The sequence below is a fragment of the Indicator indicator genome, chromosome 11 (assembly GCF_027791375.1).
Source record: "Indicator indicator isolate 239-I01 chromosome 11, UM_Iind_1.1, whole genome shotgun sequence".
Lineage (NCBI taxonomy): Eukaryota > Metazoa > Chordata > Aves > Piciformes > Indicatoridae > Indicator > Indicator indicator.
Window position 1 is genome coordinate 32494707 of NC_072020.1, and position 23108 is coordinate 32517814.

At 42.5% G+C, this 23108-nt stretch overlaps 1 protein-coding gene across 1 annotated transcript in view; it reads right to left on the minus strand.

The window, feature by feature from the left end:
• ZNF385D (zinc finger protein 385D) overlaps positions 1-23108 on the minus strand; it is a 582141-nt gene that overhangs the window by 336945 nt on the left and 222088 nt on the right. The gene's annotated exons all lie outside the window — the stretch shown is intronic.

Consider the following 23108-nt stretch of genomic DNA (forward strand, 5'->3'; position numbering starts at 1 on the left):
GGGAGGGACTTTTTAGGCTATCAGGGAGTGACAGGACTGGGGGGAATGGAACAAAGCTGGAAGCAGGGAGATTCAGACTGGATGTTAGGAAGAAATTCTTCCCCATGAGGGTGGTGAGATACTGGAACAGGTTGCCCAGGGAGGTGGTGGAAGCCTCATCCCTGGAGGTTTTTAAGGCCAGGCTGGAGGTGGCTCTGAGCAACCTGATGTAGTGTGAGGTGTCCCTGCCCATGGCAGGGGGGTTGGAACTGGATGAGCCTTGAGGTTCCTTCCAACCCTGACAATTCTATAAAATGCTTATCCAACTGCCTTTGAGACCACTGTAACAGAGTGTACACTTTCCTTGCATCCTTGTGTCAGTGTGAGCTGAAATTCCCAGTCTGGAAGCAAATGAAAGCTGTATTTACAAGCAGAGTCTACAATCTACAATGAAATGCAATGAATATGTACAAATATACAAAATTCACAACATTTACAAATATATGCAATCAACAGAAAAGCACAACCAAGCTCCCTTTGCTTCCCCCCAGAGGGGACCCTTCCCAAAGGGGCCTCCCTCTCCCAGGAGCTTCCCCCCCCAGACGCCCCTTGAACAGAAAGCAGAGTTAGTTAGAGCAGAAAGTTAACTTATCTGCCAAGGTCAGTGTGTGTTATCTTCAGCCAGAAGAGAAGGAGAAAACAACAGCCAGACAGCCCAGCAACTGCCCCCTCTGCAGAATGCAGAATGTGCAGAGTGCCTACTTTGTTTTGGGTAATAGTTCTTAAACATTTCTATCTATCCAATGGAAGTGTTTAGAACAATCGTTATTTTGCTTTCTTACACCCAATAGTGACCTATTTACATTCTTTCACTTTCTCTGTTCTGAACTTTGCAAGGAAAAATTAAAAAGACAGTTTCAAACTGTCACAATCCTCAGCAATCTAAACAGCTTTGTCTGCAGTTGTTTCAAAGAAACATTGCACTGCACATGCTTCTCAATCCTTGTTCAAAGCTCCTCAGCCTTCTCTCCTGAGATGCCCTGTGGCACACGCAGGTTTCGTCATCGCCTTTCAGGGAGTCAGACCACTTGACAAATGAAGAGTAGCTCTCATTTGTTGTGCTGTAATGAGGACTATCTCACAGGGAGAAGTAAAATCCCATACACATTATTTTGAAAATTGCCAGTAGGATATCAGGTAGGAGAACCAGGAATTAATTTAAAGTGATGTTAAGCAAAGTTAATCTCTTTCAATCATGTGAAGAGAGGCAGCCAAGCAGCAATATTTCATTATTGGTTATGTAAAATTAAGGGTTGATCCAGTGCAGTGTAGCCTGGAGCCACACTGTCAAAAGAGCAAATAGTTCTAAAACAGTAGATGCCATCTTTTTGGCACCCAAATACCACAGGAGATCTTAGGCTTCTGTGTGTAATAACTAGATTGTTAATTCCCCTGTGATTTGCTTGCATTCGAACAAGCCAGCTCTATTCAAGACTGCTTACTAGCTCTTTTAATCATGAAGATGTCTATTGAACTCAATGGCAATTGAGTGAGAAAAGAAAGCTGATCAAAGTTCTTTGGAGGCTGTCAAAAATAGACTCTACAAAAATTGTTACAGATTATATTTTGCCAAAAGGCTATGCAAATGATTTTTTTTCCCTATAGAAAGTGTCTTATAAGAAACTGTATTTAGCAAGGACTTTTAAAAGGAGTAAAAGAAAAGCCCACAGAATTGCAGAAACACACCTGTCACATTTATTAGCTTACAAATAGCAGTGTCAAGGTCCTACATTGCATTTTATTAGTTAAATGCTTTTAAAAAAACAAGTATTTAAAAGGTAGAAAAAGGTGAAGCAAATCAGAATGATATTGAATTCTTTTTGAGTATAAGCACCTCTGTGTCACTGCCCATCCCTACAGGGGATGGCTCCAAAACTTCAAGTTTGGATTCACTGCAGCAATCCTATCTTCTTCCTCTGCTTTCCACATTGCAGTTGAACTGTTGCATAAAGATGAAACAGTGATAAATTGACTTTATTCATGTGCTCAGTGTTGGCATTGACTGCAGTGATGCAGCTTGATACTGACTGTAGTGCTGCTTACCGCAGCATAAAAGATGAAGATAGATTAATGCACACAATAGAAGGAAATGGAAAAAGGCAAAGGAAGTCCACAGCTCTGACAGCCCTAACACACATTTCATAAGGAGGGCAACAGATTAACCATATGCAATTTCAATTTTGCTGCTTGTCTGTGTGTCTGCTCACATAATCTACCCAAATACATTGATTGTTATGCCGGAGGACAAGATCTCAGAGCTAGCAGATGAATTTGCTCAATCTGGTCAGCAAACTGACTGCCTGTGCATCACAACCGAGCAGACTTTCAGACACGGCAAGAAGCTCTTTTCCAAATCATTGCTGAGCTGTGGCAGCTAACAAAAATCAAATACTATTAAGGTCACCTCTGGGAAAAGGCATACTTTATATTATATTATATAACAATTATAATAATGGTAATGGTGATAATAGTAGTAGTAATAATAATAATAATAATAGTAGTAATAATAATAATAATCACAGTATCACAGTATGAGAGTATATCAGAGGTTGGAAGGGACCTCAAGAGATCATCAGGTCCAAGCCCCCTGCCAGAGCAGCATCACCCAGGGGACTCTGCACAGGAATGCAGCCAGGTGGGGTTTGAAAGTCTCCAGAGAAGGAGACTCCACAACCCCCCTGGGCAGCCTGCTCCAGGGCTCTGTCACTCTCACTCTATAGAAGTTAGAGTGTTGAGGTGAAATCTTCTCTGTTCAAGTTTGAACCCATTGTTCCTTCTCTTATCACTGTGAACCACCCAAAAGAGCCTGGCCCCCTCCACTTGACACCCACCCCTCAGCTATTGATAGACATTGATCAGATCCCCTCTCAGCCTTCTCTTCTCCACACTAAACAGCCCCAGGGCTCTCAGTCTCTCTTCACAGGGGAGATGCTCAAATCCCCTAAGCATCCTCATGGCTCTAATAATAATAATAATAATAAATAATCTGAGAGCCAAATGCTTCTCTAAGAAATGAGCTTTGCCTTCCAAGACAATTTCTTATCAGTAAGGGCCAATTTTAGGCTGTGATCTATGCTGTCTCCCAGTGAATCGTGTCTCTGTCTTATTAAAACAACACAAATAGAACACAAGTAAACCATCAAGCAGTGACCAGAGGCATCTGAGGGATGAATAACCATAACTTGCAATTTGTAGTCATGTGCATGTAAATAAAAATAACCCAGAATATAACTGGTTTCTTGATTAATGATATCACATACCGACAATGCTTCAAGCTACAGCTCTTGGGCAACTGGGAATCAAAAGAACGGAGTTGCTGACAAGTGTGGCTGGAGGTAATGTGATTTCTATTAATATGCTGAGTTACAGCTATCAACAGTTATCTCTGCTTGAATATTTCAAAATGTCAAAGTGTATACTAGTGACTGTCTGGAGAAAACAAACAAACAAACCAACCAAATCAAATAAAACTTGGCATTTAAAAAAAAATAAATACACTATTTGAAATATATTTCACTAAGAATTGCTTTATAGATCTTGAACTGCCAGCCTGCCAGGCAAAGAACAGTTACCCTCCTTGAAAAAAATCTTAAAAAAAAAAAAAAAAGATAAGATAATGACAACAGAATTGCTTTCTGATGACTTTTCAGCATTTATATTATGATATATTATATTGCTATTATATTATAATAACTATGTATTATATTATTATAAGTTATCATTGTTTTATTATATAATATATTATAAATTTTTATTTATATAATATATACACTTATATATAATTTTAATTTATTTCTATACATTTATATATTTTTATATATTATATTTCATATACTTTTATATATTTTTCCTATATATTATTATATATTACAATATGTATTATAATATATACTATTATATATAATAATTATTGTATGTCGTTATTATTATAATAATATATAGTTATTATTATATATTTATATTACTATATTCCTTGCACACCGGAAGAGAAGTTTAAGTGTGTGTTGAAGGAGAAAGGGATAGACAAGCAACATGCATAAGACACCAGACAACAAAATATTGAAGTAGGTTATATTCACTGATGATGAGCAGCATGATCAGAAACTTCAGAGATACAGAATCTGGTAATCCTTTAATGACAACATTTATCACCAGGTTCATCCTTCATAACACATGTCCTGCATGAGCTATCATCAATCAATCCATCAGATATCAATTTTAAACTGTATTACTTGCCATCTAAAAGGATTGTTCTCTAAGGCTAATTTATATTCATTACCTAATCTGCCTTGTTTGTAGCAAATTTCAAGAGCCCAAAGGTTTGGGGAGAATGATAACAATAATGATGGTTTGGGTATTTATTGCTCAAAAATGCTATCTGTGTCTCCACAGCAATAGATTTACATATTCCCTACACAACACACAAAAGTGGCTACTGAAGTGCTTCTATACAGAGTAAAATTTGAATCTGATGCAAATAGCATCCAAAGCAAAGAAAACATAAATCCATTTGCCAAATTCTGGGGGTTCTGGCAACGAACCTGCTCAGTTTTCATCAAAGCAAGCAGGTTTTGAATGAAAACAAAGTAAAATCATTGAATGGTAATCAAAGTGTTGGAGGTTAGTGCAATACCGTGGTCAAAGTAAGGCTGGACAGGGAAATACAAAGAAATCACCAAATATTATTACATTTCATGACAAGAACTATGATTGTGTGGAAAATTCAATCAGGTTCCACTGTCAAATAGCAAGAATGTTAACATACTGCTGCCAGCAAACAGGGAAGCATAGCAGGATCATAGTCAAGAAACATACTACATACCCTAATTCCCTGAGAAAACTGAAAATATATCAACTGTTACATGTTAACGTTATTTTTCTCGGCACCTCGTACAGAATAAACCAAGGAAAATAACATTTAAAATGGATCAATGAGAAAATACATTTTTCTTCAAATTCCTGTGCTTTCCTTTTTATAGTCTCCCACATTAACTTACCCAACAGCATTGCACTCACTGCTAGTGAAAAGAGAGCAGGCAGTACAAATCTTCTCAAGCCTCCCGTGGCAAGAAAAAACTATTACAAAAATGAATAGAAGGAAGTCTCTGGAGCCTTTCCCTTGCCTGCTTGTTTTACAGAACGCAGTAAGGATCACACTGAAGTGTCACAGCAATTGGGTTTATACCCTTTGGGTAGTTAGTCCTTCACTGATGATGATTCAACTTGGTCCAAAAACCAGCATGTGAGAAACAATGCAGAATCTACCAGAGGCTGTAGCCAAGCTTAAAACTGTAGACAAAGAACCAGTTTGCTTCTAAAGGTTTTCAAGGGAGGGCTTGTCACAGGACATTAATTCAGGCAAGCTGATGTTACATCAAACCAGTGCATCTAAATACAGTTAATCTGCAGCTTTTCATTCTACAAGGCGTTCAGCTGCAGCCTACTGGAGCCCCTGGGTTTAGTGCTGCTGAAGGAGAGCTCTTTGCTCTTCTCTTTCACATTAAAATGCACATTTGGCATCTACAAACCCATGTGGTGAATGATTCCTTTTTTTTTCCTCAAGCTTTCTTATGAGCTACAATTGGTAAGGTAATATTGCACAATTGATTAAAATTAATCTCCTGCCTTTGCTGTAGATAACCTTCCTATAGGAAAAGATTTAAATGGTAAAATATAGAGGATTTTCCTTTAAAGCTATTATGAATGGTAGGGGCAGAACATGACAGCAACTAAGAAACCTTCTATTCTGTTTCTCTGAAGTTTCTGATTGTGCTGCTCATCATCAGATTCAAATTTTAATCTGTATAGAACTAGGAAAGATGACAGAGACTAGGAAACCTGGCTGCTTTAGGAGATGACCAAGAATAATGGTGAATCACAGGCTGTGATTCTGTGAATGGTGACAAACCTGTATTTCTTTTATTATGTTTTTCTATAGCCCTGCTCTCCATAGGAGATGAAAAAGCTGATCTGTGAAGTTGAAATCTGTCTCTGACACTTTACTGCATATAAATATTAAGCATTTTATGTTTTCTTGAGCCATGAAATGACAACTTTAAAAAAAAGCTTAAACATTAGCTGAAATCTATAAGGACTTCATGCATGGCAGAACTTTACTTAGTATTCATTGAAATAAAGGCCTTGTGTACTTGGAAAAGGAAACCAGATATTGATAACTATGAAAATGTATTGATGTACAGCCTCTGTATTAGTAACAACTCTCAACTTGTTAATCATGGAATCATAGAATCAGTCAGGGTTGGAAGGGACCACAAGGATCATCCAGTTCCAAGCCCCTGCCATGGGCAGGGACACCTCACTCTACAGCAGGCTGGCCAGAGCCTCATCCAGCCTGGCCTTAAACACCTCCAGGGATGGGGCCTCAACCACCTCCCTGGACAACCCATTCCAGGCTCTCACCACTCTCATGGGGAAGAACTTCTTCCTCACATCCAGTCTGAATCTCCCCACTTCCAGCTTTATTCCATTCCCCCCAGTCCTGTCACTACCTGATAGCCTAAAAAGTCCCTCCCCAGCTTTCTTGTAGCTCCCTTCAGATACTGAAAGGCCACAAGAAGGTCACCTTGGAGCCTTCCCTTCTCCAGACTGAACAGCCCCAACTCTCTCAGTCTGTCCTCATAGGAGAGGAGCTCCAGCCCTCTGCTCATCCTGGTGGCCCTTCTCTGGACACCTTCCAGCATGTCCATATCCCTCTTGGAATAGAGGCTCCAGAACTGGATGCAGTACTCCAGGTGGGGTCTCACCAGAGAGGAGCAGAGGGGGAGAAGCACCTCCCTTGACCTCCTGGCCACACTTCTCCAGCCCAGGCTCTAGTTGGCATCTTCCTTATGCTCAGTCTGAATCTCCCCACTTCCAGCTTTGTTCCGTTCCCCCTAGTCCTGTCACTACCTGACACCCTAAGAGATCCCTCCCCAGCTTTCTTGTAGCCCCCTTCAGATACTGGAAGGCCACAAGAAGGTTATTCTAGGCACTAAGTTTCATTTTTTTTTCTTTTCAAAGGTACTTTTATTTTGATTGTATTCCAGCTTCTGAACCCATCCATTCCAAATGAAGATTTATAACTTTCGTACTCCAAACAATTTCGTACTGTCAGGTTATCAGAACATACAGAAATTTGGCTAAAACAATGTGACATGAACCATTGAAAACCACAGACCATTTTCCCCCCCAACTTACATAGAACACATCAAAAAAGTCACCTAGTGTTACCCTACACACTCACCCTTCCCACGTGATGAATAAAGCATCAGGCTGAAACACAAAATATAGTTTAAAATACAAATTCTGTCACCACTTTATGCCACTGACCTTGACTTAATCTGAATGCATTTTGAGTTTGAAAATGAAGTAAGTTTTAGACCTTATTCTTCCCTTTCATTGTGACCAATGGCAGTATGAGTCATAATGGTAGAAGTGAATGTAGTCTGCCTGGACTTGAGCAAGGCCTTTGACACCATCCCCCAGAGCAAACTCCTGGCCAAGCTGTCAGCCCATGGCTTGGACAGGAGCACTCTGTGCTGGGTTAGCAACTGGCTGATGGCAGTGTCCGGAGAGTGGTGGTGAATGGTGCCACTGCCAGCTGGCAGCCAGGCACTAGTGGTGTTCCCCAGGGATCAGTGTTGGGCCCCATCCTGTTCAATATCTTTACTGATGATCTGGATGAGGGGATTGAGTTTGCAGATGATACCAAGCTGGCGGTAGGGGTTGATCTGTTGGAGAGTAGGAGGACTGTGAAGAGGGACCTTGCCAGGCTGGACAGATGGGCAGAGTCCAACAGGATGGCATTCAACAAGTCCAAGTGCCAGGTGCTGCACTTTGGCCACACCAACCCCATGCAGTGCTACAGGCTGGGGACAGAGTGGCTGGAGAGCAGCCAGTTGGAAAGGGACCTGGGGGGACTGGTGGACAACAGCTGAACATGAGCCAGCAGTGTGCCCAGGTGGCCAAGAAGGCCAATGGCATCCTGGCCTGCATCAGCAATAGTGTGGCCAGCAGGAGCAGGGAAGTCATCCTGCCCTGTGCTCAGCTCTGGTTAGACCACACCTTGAGTGCTGTGTCCAGTTCTGGGCTCCTCAATTTCAGAAGGAAACTGAGACACTTGAATGGGTCCAGAGAAGGGCAGCGAGGCTGGGGAGGGGTCTGGAGCACAGCTCTGTGAGGAGAGGCTGAGGGAGCTGGGGGTGTTTAGCCTGGAGAAGAGGAGGCTCAGGGGAGACCTCATTGCTGTCTACAACTACCTGAAGGGAGGTTGTAGCCAGGAGAGGTTGGTCTCCTCTCCCAGGCAACCAGCACCAGAACAAGAGGACACAGTCTCAAGCTGTGCCAGGGGAGGTTTAGGCTGGAGGTGAGGAGAAAGTTCTTCACGGGAAGAGTAATTGGCCATTGGAATGTGCTGCCCAGGGAGGTGGTGGAGTCACCATCCCAGGAGGTGTTCAAAAAAGCTTGGCTGTGCCACTTGGAGCCATGGTTTAGTTGTCAGGAAGTGTTAGGTATTAGTTAATAGGTTGGACTTGATGATCTCTGAGGTCTCTTCCATCCTACCTGGTTGGTTCTGTGATTCTGTGAAGTGTGGAGTCCTTATGAGAATATTCCCCCTGGTGAAAAAGGACTTGAAAGAAAAACAAGAGGCTGCTTTTACTAGGACTAAAAGCTATGAATTATAGGTTTTCTAACATGGTCCTGAGACAGTCTCATGAAAGGACGGACCAATTCATACAGCTTTCTGTGCTGCCTTCCTGTAGCTAATCCATCCTGGCTTCCCAAAACTAGCACAGTGACACCCCAGTCAAGACTTGTTCTTCCCAACCTACAGCTTCATGTGCCTAGTGCTCATGCTACTTCCCCAGCTCTTTGCAACAGGAAGATTAATAACCTGTGAACATTAGCACTGAACCCAACCATTCTGCTGTCTGGGAGACGACACATGAGGGGAAATCCACAAAGGAAAAAAAAAAAAAACAAAACTAGACAATCCTACCACAGTTTTGGCAAGGATGTAGTTATTTTCTTCACAGTAGCTGGTATGGGGCTCTCTTTTGGATTTGCACTGAACACCATTTTGGTAACAGAGACAGCAGTGCTTACAGAGCCAAGGCCTTTGCTGCTTTTCACACCACCTCCAGCCAAGGGAGCTGGGAGCACACAAGAAACTGGGAGAGGACACAGCTGGAACAGCTGACCCCAAACGACCAAAGGGATGTTTCATTCCATATGACATCATGCTCAGCATATAAAGCTGAAGGAAGAAAAAGAAAGGGGGCAGTGTTCAGAGTGAGGACATTTGTCTTACCCAAGTAACTGTCAGATGTCTCGGAGCTCTGCTCTAATGGAAATGGCTGAACTCCTGCCTGCTGATGGGGTGTAGTGAATGAATTCCTGGTTTTGCTTTCCTTGCACATGCAGCATTTACCTTACATATTAAACTGCCTTCATCTCAACCTAATAATGATCTGACTTTTACTCATCTGAGTCTCTCCTCTGTCACACTGGCTGAGGGGGTTGGGGGACTGAGTGAGGATCGGTGTGGTGCTTAGTTACCAGCCATGCTTAAATAATGACATTTTGTAAGCTGTCTGTACTACAGTGAAAGGTAATGGCTCACAGGCAATTAGCCATTGCCTGTAATTTTTATTAGAGCATCCATGAATATTATTCTAATATAAACAGGCAGAATTGATTTCACTTATAATCGTACATGAGAAATTCATTATTCTAGTCAACAGATGTCAGTGGGCCCCTTGCTTCAGGAGCATATGGAGGTGCTGGAGCAGGTCCAGCGGAGAGTGATAAGACTGGGGAGGGGGCTGGAGGGAAAGGCTGATGAGGAGAGGCTGAGGGAGCTGGGGGTGTTCAGCCTGAAGAGGAGGAGGCTCAGAGGGGACCTTATCACTCTCTACAACTATGTAAAAGGGAGCTGCAGTCAGGTGGGGGTCAGGCTCTGCTCCCAGGCAACTTGTGACACAACAAGAGGGCATGGCCTGAAGCTGTGCCAGGGGAGGGTTAGGTTGGATATTAGGAAGCTCTTCCACACAGCAAGGCTGATCAGGCACTGGGATGGACTGCCCAGGGAGGTGGTGGAGTCACCATCCCTGGAGGTGTTTAAGCAAAGCTTGGATGTGGCACTTGGTGGCATGGTTTAGCTGATGTGGTGGTGTTAGGTCATAGGCTGGACTTGATGATCGCAGAGGTCTGTTCCAGCCTCAATAATTCTGTGATTCTGAAATTAATTTTACAGATCTTTGAACCTACAGCCCTGTAACATAACTAGTGCACAGACTCTGTAACACCAAGTCGGAACAACTTGCTTTAGCATTGTATTTAAAATTAGAATCTGACTTTGTGAGTCTAAACATTGAAGCAGTCTTGTCCCACACAAAAGAACCTGGAAGGATATTAGATCTAGCAGTTACATTTGGCACAGTGCAAACTGTAGTTGAAATAATGCATTTAATAACATGGCAGGATACACTATTCTCTGTTCTACATAACAGTAGGCCTCCAGGATTCACTCATTACTTATATATCCCAATTTTCTACCAGACCTCCATCTCAGAACCAAAAAGTTAAACAAAATCATCACATAGAGAGCTGAAGGGGACCAGATGTTCAGTGGATTCACTAGCTGAAGGCTATTAAACCAGCAAAGGTGCTATTCTCTTTCAGTCCTTTTATTCAAAGTAACACAAAGATCCCTCCATAGCCAGCACCACTAAATAGGAACGGGGCTTCAAAAGAAGAACTCTCTTGAATTAAAAAGGCAATTTACCAGCAGCTACAGCTTGAAGACTGTTTTTCCAGTCATAAGGGATGAGTTAAATAAATGCTTTTGCATGCATTAGATTGATTTTCAGTATTTACTTAACAAAATTAAGAAAAAATCTGAATAAGACAATAAGAGAGCAAAGGAGATAAACCAACCTTGGCTTCTGAGTGAAGATTTCAAGGAAATAACCTATGACATATTCTTTTTTTTTTTTTTTAATTTAAATCACCTTCCATGTGGCTAACACAGTTTCTAGTATTTTGTAATGGATAGTATTTAACATGATAAATGATATATTTAGCATGAGAGTATGATGGGATTTAGTGATTGATGTGTGAGTATTAACAATCAAATCTGGTAAGTTTGCCGTATGTTTCCTGGGAGGCACTTGCTCATCAAACTTCTTTCACCTATAGATTCTTCAGGAAAAGAGGCAGCCTTTTACCAACAGACTAGTTAAATATAATAAAATTCAGGAAAGACACATCAATCACTTCTGCTCACAAGGGTTGCTACTTTACTGGAATAATTTCACTATTTCTTCCCTCAAAATGCATCCACTTCCTTGCATTCTGATTGACTATAGATGTCAGATTTGCTAAAGTTAATTTAGAAATAACCACATAATGGGCCATTCCCTTTCCTGGGATTGCCTGAAACCTATCATTTGCTAATCAAAGACCAAGGATCTGCATAATCACTGCAGGGTATTTTTGAGTAACTGTGAATATGTAATTCTCCTCCACTACACAAATTTCATAGACATATTCCTAAGGCTCTGATTGGACCTGTTGCTCTGAATTTTAAACTTGTTATCCATGGCGCCATCCAAACTTTCTCATTGCTAAAAAATGTAAAAGCTCAGGAAAAACAAAAGTGGGAAAATAAATGGGAAAAAAAACCCAACAAAACAAACACAAACCAACAAATATTATAAAAAGAGGGCTTCCATGCTAAAGTATTAGATGAATCTATGGACAAGATCAGGCTCTCAGTTAAAGGATGAAAACCATAATGCCTGTACAACAGCCAACAGTGCACAAGAAAGAACAGGACACAGCTTAACCCCTCATAAGGCAGAGTGTCACTAAATCATAGAATCATAGAATAGAATCATAGAATGAACAAGGTTGGAAAAGACCTCAGAGATCATCAAGTCCAACCTATCACCCAGCACCTCATGACTAAATAAACCCTGGCTCCAAGTGCCACAGCCCATCCTTTTTTGAACACCTCCAGGGATGGTGACTCCACCACCTCCCTGGGCAGCACATTCCGATGGCCAATTACTCTTTCTGGGAAGAGCTTTCTCCTCACCTTGAGCCCAAACTTCCCCTGGCACAGCTTGAGACTGTGTCCTCTTGTTCTGCTGCTGGTTGCCTGGGAGAAGAGACCAACCCCCTCCTGGCTACAACCTCCCTTCAGGTAGTTGTAGACAGCAATGAGGTCTCCCCTGAGCCTCTTCTTCTCCAGGCTAAACACCCCCAGCTCCCTCAGCCTCTCCTCACAGGGCTGTGCTCCAGACCCCTCCCCAGCCTAATTGCCCTTCTCTGGATACCTTCAAGCAACCTATCATTTTTCTTGAATTGAGGAGCCCAGAACTGGACACAGCACTCAAGGTGTGGTCTAACCAGTGCTGAGCACAGGGCAGAATGACTTCCCTGCTCCTGCTGGCCACACTATTGCTGATGCAGGCCAGGATGCCATTGGCCTTCTTGGCCACCTGGGCACACTGCTGGCTCATGTTCAGCTGCTGTCCACCAGTCCCCCCAGGTCCCTCTCTGCCTGGCCGCTCTCCAGCCACTCTGTCCCCAGCCTGTAGCACTGCATGGGGTTGGTGTAGCCAAAGTGAAGCCAGGAACCAAAGTCCTTAACATTCAAAGGGAACATGTCTAATAAATAAGAAAATGCAATTAAAAAAATCTCTGTGAATAGGGAAACATACTTTTAACATCCTTCAGACCCAGAATATGTGTAGGCTTTGCTGCTCACTTGGTGAGTTCCCAGAGGCTGGAGCCAGGCTCTGCTGGGTGATGCCCAATGACAGCACAATGAGGCAATGGTGGAAGTCGAGGCAGAGGAAGTTCCATGGAAACAGGAGGAAGAATTTTCTCCCTGTGAGGTTGACAGAACATTGGAAGAGGCTGCCCAGGGGGGTTGTGGAGTCTCCCTCTCTGGAGATATTCAAAACCTGCCTGGATGTGTTCCTGTGTGATCTGCTCTAGGTGCTCCTGCTCTGGCAGGGGGCTGGATTGGATGAAGTTTCAATGTCCCTTCAAATCCCTAACATTCTGCGATTCTGTGATATTATTTCACTTCCTTTACTCTCAGCAAATCAGATGTCTAACTGACCCAAAGCAACTGTCAAATTGTTGACTTACTATATGGTGCAGTACCAATTTACTTGTTTTTTCTAACAGGAAAAAAAAAATATCTCTCCTGCTGTTCAGTCAGTCCCTGCCAGATATTGTCATGAACATGGATGTTGACTGGAAGTTAAGAGCAATGCTGATTGGGTATTATGTGGCTATATGAATTAGAAAAATATCTTGAATAATCTTGAGTGCAAATAATTTATCCAAGTCAAAAATAACTTCACATATTTATACACCATCTTTAGTCTGGCTTTACCAAAACATACACTGAAATTATTAGGGAATTTGTTTGAGGTAATGATGGAAGAAACAGACAGAAACCCTGAATATTAGTCCACAGAGGACACACTGATAAAAACACCCAGATTGGGGAGGAATGACAACAGGCACCAGTACAGGTTAGGTGCTGCCCTGCTGGAAAGCAGCTCCACAGAGAAAGACCTTGGAGTGCTGTTGGACAGCAAGTTCTGCATGGGACAGCAATGTGCCCTTGTGGCCAAGAGAGCTAATGGGATCCTGGGGTGCATCAAGAAAAGTGTCCAGCAGGGCTAGGGAGGTTCTTCTACCTCTCCACTCTGCCCTGCTGAGACCACAGCTGCAATCCTGTGTCCAGTTTGGGGCTCCCCAGTTCAAGAGAGACAGAGACCTGCTGGAGAGAGTCCAAGGGAGAGCCACGAGGATGCTTAGGGGACTTGAGCATCTCCCCTGTGAAGAGAGACTGAGAGCCCTGGGGCTGTTTAGTCTGGAGAAGAGAAGGCTGAGAGGGGATCTGATCAATGTCTATCAATAGCTGAGGGGTGGGTGTCAAATGGAGGGGGCCAGGCTCTTTTGGGTGATGCACAGCAATAAGCCAAGGAACAAACTTGAACAGAGAAGATTTCAGCTCAACATGAGGAGTAACTTCTTTCCAGTGAGGGTGACAGAGCCCTGGAGCAGGCTGCCCAGAGAGGTTGTGGAGTCTCCTTCTCTGGAGCCTTTCAAACCCACCTGGCTGCATTCCTGTGCAGACTCCCCTGGGTGATGCTGCTCTGGCAGGGGGATTGGACCTGATGATCTCTGGAGGTCCCTTCCAGCCTTTGATATACTGTGATACTGTGATTAACAACTCCAGATCTCCTGGGAGTTTTACAACTACAGTGTAAGACAGAGTGACAACAATGACTTCAGTGACAAACAGAGCATTAACAGCTAAAAATGTTTTAGCAATTTCATACTAAGCACTGCTATGGCAACCTAGAGTACTGCAGTAACTGTTTCCAAACACCTGATAAGCAGGTTATTCCACAGGAAGAGCCTTCAAACAGTGGGATGATAACATTAATGATGTTTTGAAGATAAAACTAATGAAAAGCATATTCCCAGTTTCATGAAATATTCTGCTTTCACAACAAAGAAGCAGCACAAAGTATTACTCCCCAAAGCCATGAACACTCTCAAGTACAAAAGAGATTTTTGAGCTTAGTGTCACAACAGATACTTCTATTGTAGCAGCAAAAATACATCTGCTTACACTCATTGTGAGGATTAAGGCCCGGTGAAATGTCAGTGAGAACCCTCAGCCTTGTCTAAGTTGAGGAGAAAAGGGCTGAGGTCAAAGTTTTTCCTATTGTGAATGTAGAGCTAGAAATTACAGCTCAACGTAAATATGTGTTCTCCTGGGCCCAGCAAAACAATACTTGAAAAACATCTTCTTTTTTAGAAAGAAGCTTTAGCAGGTTCGAAAGAAGTTGTTCATAGCATTTAATAACCATCCCATGCTCTCTCATCCATTAAAACTGAAGGGAGAAGGTTTTGAGCCAGGTCCAGAGTAGAAACATCAAAAGAATTGTTAGAAGATTCAAATGTTATTTGTGCTGATTTCACAGCTGAGTACCTCTTCTCCAACTGAAGTATGATTGTAGAGGAGTCAGAATGCTCATTTCTTTTCTGTGGAATGTAATCTAGGCTCTAATTTCATTCTGATTTAGAGTAAAAACATTACTACATTCTGATTTTTTCCCATGAAAAAGAATTACAGAACCACAGAATCAACCAGGTTGGAAAAGACTTCAGAGATCATCAAGTCCAAACTAACACCTAACACCTCCTGACAACTAAACCATGGCTCCAAGTGCCACAGTCAAGCTTTTTTTTAAACACCTCCAGGGATGGTGACTCCACCACCTCCCTGGGCAGCACATTCCAATGGCCAATTACTCTTTCTGGGAAGAACTTTCTCCTCACCTCCAGCCTAAACTTCCTCCTGGCACAGCTTGAGACTGTGTCCTCTCCTTCTGTCACTGTTGCCTGGAAGAAGAGACCAACCCCCACCTGGCTACAACCTCCTTTCAGGTAGTTATAGAGCAATGAGCTCTCCCCTGAGCCTCCTCTTCTCCAGGCTAAAGACCTCCAGCTCCCTCAGCCTCTCCTCACAGAGCTTGTAATTTGTGTTCTTCATCCTGTTCTCACATGGTTCTGCTTGCCTTGGAGATTGTGCAGAATCCTGCTGGTCATTATGAAGTGTAAGGAGTCTGAAAGTCACGTCATATGGGCAGTCATTTCATTTAACTTCTTACACTTTTAACTTGCTGAAAAAAAATCAAGGACTTATTGAAGTTAAAAATATGAAGAAAAAAACCCAACAAAACAGGAAATCTGTTTAGCAGCTTCACTGTGCACCAGCTGCAGTTCTCATTTGTCATGTTTAAGATTTCTCTAAAAAATCAGTTCTCAAAAAAAGGAAACTATTTACCATGTTGATTATTTATGCTTAAAACACCACTTTTACAGAGCTTCTGCAAAATACAACACAGCCCTTCTACACTTGGGCACAGTGAGTGTCATTTTGTTTGCAACCCCCAATGTCCTGGTACAAAAACCTTCTACCTGAAACCAGAATAATTTCAGACAAATAATTATCTTCTTCTGCTTATGCAAACAGAAGATACAGAAGACTACAAATGGGAGAGGAAAAAAAAAAACAACTAAACAAAACAATCAAATAAAACCCAGCCAACAGTAGCAATCACAACAACAAAAAACAAACTCAAACCAGTCACAGTATCACAGTATCACAGTACATTAAGAGGTTGGAAGGGACCTCCAGAGATCATTGGGGTCAAACCCCCTGCCAAAGCAGGAAAAGAAAAACAACAAGAAACAAACCACAAACTAACCACATTCAAAACTAACAAACAAACAACCCTCCCTAAAACCTTCAAACCACCAGAAAGCAAGGGAATTTTCACAAATGGATGGAGATTAAATGTGTGACAGGACGCAGCTGTCTAAGCCTTAGTTATCTCTACTACATTTAATTATAGTTTTCTGCCCAAATGCTTTGAGTGGAAACTTGCTAAAACAGTTTCCAGTTTGAAAATGTGCCATCATAATTCCTCATTTCAGAGGTGGTGGAATATAGGCATGCCACCTGTGGTGGGTTGAAATTAGCCCCCAACCAACTTGGAGAACTACCCCCAAGCTCAGTTTGGGATAGAAGCAAACGAAGCTCTAGTTACAAACCAACTAAACTCTAGAAATACGAAATGCAATGAATATGTACAAAATATCCAACAGATGTACAACATAGAGATATTTACAATTTATAAACAACACAGAAACTCCTCAGACCCCCCTGGATGGATCCAGGGGCACCGTTCACCTCCTCCCCCACTCCCTCCCTCCTTCCCATTACCTCACACAGGAGCACAACAGAGATCCCCTGACAAGGCCATGGGAGAGAGACAGAGAGAAGTTGCAAGCAGAAGAGACAGAAGAAGAAAAGAGAGCAAGAACTGTTTCTGCCTCTACTCTATAACTCCATTAGCAAGCCAATTAATTATATAGACCTTAGCATTAGTTTTCTTTTGTATTCAATGGCAATAATTTTATTTTACTTTCAGTCTTTGCAGTCAGGGACTAGGCTAAAGTTCCCCCTTGAAACCGTAACACCACCCTTTAAAGTTCCTCCCTACAATCAGAAGGAATGAGTTTAACACAGATTTTTTTTTTTCTTCCCATCTACATTCTGCATGTGCTGATATCTTAGCTAACCAAGAACACCTCTCAAATGGCCCAAGATAACATCATTGCTCCAGGGTTTTAATTGTAGCAGACTTGGGTAATGCAACAACCCATGCCAACTTTCAAGTATAAAGGAAACTCCATGTCTTTGGTGACTCCATGTCTTCAATTAGCTTTTAACTTGTGCCTGAAATGCACCAGTGTTACGTTTACTTAAACCACCCTAGGATGCAGAGCGTTTGGCACAGGACTCTGATTTATCCCAGGATACTTACTGCAAAGGAGATTGTCTCCCAGCTCTCTCTCATCTCCCTTTCTCCTGATCCCACTTGATAGATCATTACCGCAAGGTTTCAGGAAACAATGAAGCCCTGGAATAGAGGAGCACCAGACTCAGCCTTTATCTTCTGTGCTCCTCTTATGTGCACAACATCTTTTTAGTAGGGTGAATACTTCTTAACACCATGCAGTGCTAGACCGTTGTGAATGCTATCAAACACAAATAATAACACTCCAAGCCTCTGCTGATTAAGTTTTGCTTTCAACAGGAACTTTGTAACTTTTAGGTCAATTAGTATCTCTATCTCACATTGGTTTCAATGTTAATTTCCATCTGTCTCTCCCCGTGGTGCATGTTTATATTAATAAATATTTGTGACCTAAGCCTAGAAAGCAAGCTGAGATTTATGAACTTTCACCAGGGCAAAGTAATTCTTAAAGAAATACAGGATAGACCTTTGAGCTTCCCTCAGTTCACACCCACTACCATGAAATCATCTAACAAACAGTTTCAATTTTTGGACTGAATTCAGTATATTAATTACTCAGTCTAGGCCAGCAGGGAGACTGGAAAAGACTTGATGGTCAAGAATTGTGATACAGATAAAAGCAAGAAAAGAAAGAAAATTAAAATGCAATAGTGTTACTACAATTTCCAACTTTTCAGTGTAAAGTAAGGCTGAGTAATTATGAAATTGTAAGTAGAATCATAGAATCATAGAATTGTCAGGGTTGGAAGGGACCTCAAGGATCAGCCAGTTCCAACCCCCCTGCCACAGGCAGGGACACCTCACACTACATCAGTGTCGTGGTAGGGCCATGACCTGGCCCAGTACAAACCCAGACAGGCCTTAAGATGTCTAGACAAGGTCCCTTTCTCTCCCCTCCTTCCTGCAGGGTAACAGGGCAACACAGGAAAAAGAACAAAGGGGACAGGACTCCTGCCTGTCTGGTAAACAAGAGGTTTATCTGGGTGAGAGCATGTACTGACCACTGCTCCCCCAGATACAAGGTCCTTGTTTCTGCCTTTTATGGCTGTAGCCTGGCAGAAGGCCTTTCCATCGGGCAGCTACACCTTAGCTTCAGTGCCCCATTGCACCAATCGATCTCTGGTAAGATGTATGTATACAAGTGACGTGGCAGTCACCTTTGCCTTGCCTTGCTTAGAACCTTGCTTCAAGCCTACTTGGACCTGTCTTGTAGAAACTGCCTCGAGTGCCTGGTCCAGAGCATGGGGTATAGCCACGAGCCATACACAGCAAGCTGGAGAAGCCACAAGCCTAGAAGCCAGATCTGCCTAGCCTGCTTCCCCTTGCCACTAGAGTTGTGCCGTGCCTCAGTTTACCTGAAACCAAGCCAGCGCCCATCGTGAAGAGCGTCGTCAACTGCCTGCTGTCTGCTGCAGCCAGACCAGCCTGGGACCAGGCAGTGAACTCTAACACAGCAGCAGCAGCATCCCCCCATGTGGGTAAAACCAGCTGTGAGTAATTAATTCATTGCCCTTTGGGTTTAACGGTTCTTACCGAGCCTCCCCCTGCTGTAACTGAGCACTATCTGCTCTCGGGGACTTTCTCTTTCCAAGTTGTTGCCTCCTAATTTGCATAGAATAGTTTGTATTTGCCCTGAGACTGCATATTCCAATTGTAAATACATCTTCCAACCATACAACAATCCTATTTAACAAGTTTTGGCATATTTCATATTAATAAAGGGTTACTATTTTTATTAATACTCATTTGCCATATCGTTTATTATTATTGTGAGGGTAATTAATAAATAATATTCCCCCCTCGACCACAACAGTCAGGTTGCTCAGAGCCACATCCAGCCTGCCCTTAAAAACTTCCAGGGATGAGGCTTCCACCACCTCCCTGGGCAACCTGTGCCAGTGTCTCACCACCCTCATGGGGAAGAATTTCTTCCTAACATCCAATCTGAATCTCCCCATTTCTAGTTTTCTTCCATTTCCCCCAGTCCTATCACATCCTGACACTCTAAAAAGTCCCTCCCCAGCTTTCTTGTAGCTCCCTTCACATACTACAAAGCCACAAGAAGGTCTCCTGGGAGCCTTCTCTTCTCCAGACTGAACAACCCCAGCTCTCTCAGTCTGTCTCCAGAGCAGAGCAGCTCCAGCCCTCTGCTCATCCTTGTGCCCCTTCTCTGGACACCTTCCAGCACCTCCAGATCCTTCTTATAATAGAGGCTCCAGAACTGGACACAGAGCTCCAGATGTGGTCTCAGCAGAGTGGAGCAGAGGGGGAGAATCACCTCCCTTGCCCTGCTGGCCACACTTCTCTTGCTGCAGCCCAGCAAGTGATTGGCTTTCCAGGCTGCAAGTAGATCCTGTGTTGTAATTTATTATGCTAGGATTCACTTTCTCCTCTCCCTTGGTGCTTTCTGCAAGTGTGCAGGGTAGATATAGACTTTTCCATCTAACCTTATTAAGCATGTCATAATTGATGCATATAGGCAAGGTGCACCGTTTGTGTTACAGCTTAGGGCTATGCCTAACTGGAAGTAGGAATTTTCCAGAGACTTTGAGTAGAAGAGAAATAACATTAAGGATTGGACACAGAATAATAGTAATAGATAGATTTGTATCATCCCATTGGTTTGGTGAATGTTTTATATTTTGTACCACAGATAGTCCTTTCTCTTTCTCTCTGCTGCTTCTTGCCTGCTTTTGCTTCTGGCTGCCTTATCTCTGACCTTGCAAGCGGAACTGTGTAAGGTACAGGGAGGGAGGGAGGGAGAGGCTGGCTGTTAATATTCACCCTCTGGGCTGCCCAGAGGGGAGGAAGAGCTGAATTTGTATAAGGGAACATTTCTCATGTTCTTGAATGATGACTATATGGAAATACACCCTGTATATGTTTCCTGCCTTTTATACTTTTATATTTAGTGTACTTTTATGTAAATACAACTTCATTTTGCTTCCAAGACCTTAAGCTAGTCTGGTGATTTATTCTGGGGGGAAATCTCCCATTTGTTGGGGGGCAAATTCAACACACAACAGTTTATTAAAGCTCTTATAGTTGCAATAAAAACATTAAACATCGTAGGATGTAGCATTACAGCTTTCTGTAAGTGACAGCACTGACTTTTGGCAAAGCTTTGGCAAATGAATCTAATTCTATCAAAAAGTACAATAAATACAACTATAAATTGTTCCATGTGATTCACAGCACAAGTCAGACTTAATAATCCCTGATTTTTGCCATTCTGGATACAATGAAATCCTCAAGTGTCATTTATATTGAATGAAGATATTAATGTCTTTAATCTGTGGCTACATTAAAAATGTGTTCACATATGAACATCAGCTGTCTCCTTTACAGTTTATCAGGCTTTGCACAAACTGTGTAAAAGATGGGGGCTACACTTTCAAAAAGGCATTTTTGGGTTTAAGGTTTTTGTTTTGTTTTGTTTTGTTTTGTTTTGTTTTGTTTTGTTTTGTTTTGTTTTGTTTTTTGGAAGTACTAACTTGCAGCTGTAAGGATGACTCAGTTATTGATGAAAATGGTTATATATAGGTTCCCAATTACTGTGCTATAAATCCCTTTCTGGCAGAAAGAGACCTGGGGGTTCTAACTGACAAGCAACTGAATATGAGACAGCAGTGTGCCCAGGTGGCCAAAAAAGCCAAAGGCATCCTGGCTGGGATCAGCAATGCTGTGTCCAGCAGGAGCAGGGAGGGGATTGTCCCCTGGGACTCAGCTCTGGGGAGGCCACACCTGGAGTGTTGTGTCCAGTTTTGGGCAGCTCAATGCAAGAGAGATGTGGAGGTGCTGGAGCCAGGGCAGAGGAGGGCAAGGAAGCTGTGAAGGGCCTGGAGAATAAATCTGATGAAGAGCAACTGAAGGAGCTGGGTCTGGTTAGTGTGAAACAGAGGAGGCTGAGGGGAGACCTCATTGCTGCCTACAACTACCTGAAAGGAGGTTGTGGAGAGGTTGGTGCTGGTCTCTTCTCACAGGTAATTAGTGATAGAACAAGAGGGAATGGCCTCAAGCTGTGACTGGGTAGGTTTGGATTGGACATTAAGAATCATTTTTTTATGGAAAGTGCGGTCAAGCATGGAATGTGCTGCCCAGGGAGGTGGTGGAGTCCCCAAGCCTGGATGTGTTTCAAGGTGGTTTGGCTGTGGTGCTTGGGGCTATGGTTTAGGGGTGAGCCTTGTAGAGTAGGGTTCTGGGTTGGACTTGGTGATCCTGAGGCTCTTTTCCAACCTGAATGTTTCTGTGATTCTGTATCATACTAACAGGCTGTAATTGGTGGACAGCAAACCAGAGGTCGTTCTGCAATTGAAATATTTTAGTTCAGGTAATACCACAGTGTCACAGTCTCAGAGTATATCAGAGGTTGGAAGGGACCTCCAGAGATCATCAGGTCCAACCCCCCTGCCAGAGCAGCATCACTTAGGGTAGCCTGCACATGAATGTATCCAGGTGTATTTTGAAAGTCTCCAGAGAAGGAGACTCCACAACCCCCCTGGGCAGCCTGTTCCAGTGCTCTGTCACCCTCACTGTAAAGTAGTTTCTCCTCATGTTGAGGTGAAATCTTCTCTGTTCAAGTTTGAACCCATTGTTCCTTGTCTTATCACTGTGAACCACCCAAAAGAGCCTGGCCCCCTCCATTTGACACCCACCCCTCAGCTATTGATAGACATTGATCAGATCCCTCTCAGTCTTCTCTTCTCCAGACTAAACAGCCCCAGGGCTCTCAGTCTCTCTTCACAGGGGAGATGCTCAAGTCCCCTAAGCATCCTCCTGGCTCTCCCTTGGACTCTCTCCAGCAGGTCTCTGTCTCTCTTGAACTGGGGAGCCCCAAACTGGACACAGGATTGCAGCTGTGGTCTCAGCAGGGCAGAGTAGAGGGAGAGAAGAACTTCCCTAGCCCTGCTGGCCACACCACATCTCTAAAATATAATAAATTGACATTGGAATAAAAACTTGTACAAAACATTTATGTCCACTTCTGTGGCACATTTGATAAGACCGAGTTGTTAACACAATAAAAGGTTTTCCACTTTTGATAGTGTATATTTTTTCTGTTGCTCCTTATAAAGTGTAACAATAAAAGAGATCAGGAAAGTATGTATGAAGTATGTATCAGTATAATACAAAACAGAAAGGGGAAACTTCAAGTAAATTACACCATACACACTAAAGAAAGTAGGTAGTTTAAACAGGAAAAAATAGTGAAGCTGTCCTGAGAAAATACAGTATCACATAATTTTTACTTTCTTTTTGCATTAACTTTCAGTTCACCCAACAACAACCAAAAAAAACCCACCCCAAAAACACAAACAAAAAAGACAAAAAAAAAACCAAAAAACCAAACTTTTTTTCCCACTAGTGGTAGATTTAATTTCTGAGTATGGGCTCCTTAAGTTTTTAAATTATCAGCTGATTTGTATCCAACCCTTTTTTTTTTTTAAGTAATGACACCACACATTTCTTTTTATGCTCACACAAGGGGACCTCCCTTCCCTTTTTTTTTTTTTTTTTTCTCAAATAGAACGCATGATTTGAGGTTGTAGAAGGCTTCAACATCAACATGATTTTAAAGCATATTTTAAAGAACTCTGTTTTTGTAAGAAATTGTTTCCCACCCCTTGAAAGATGCAATCT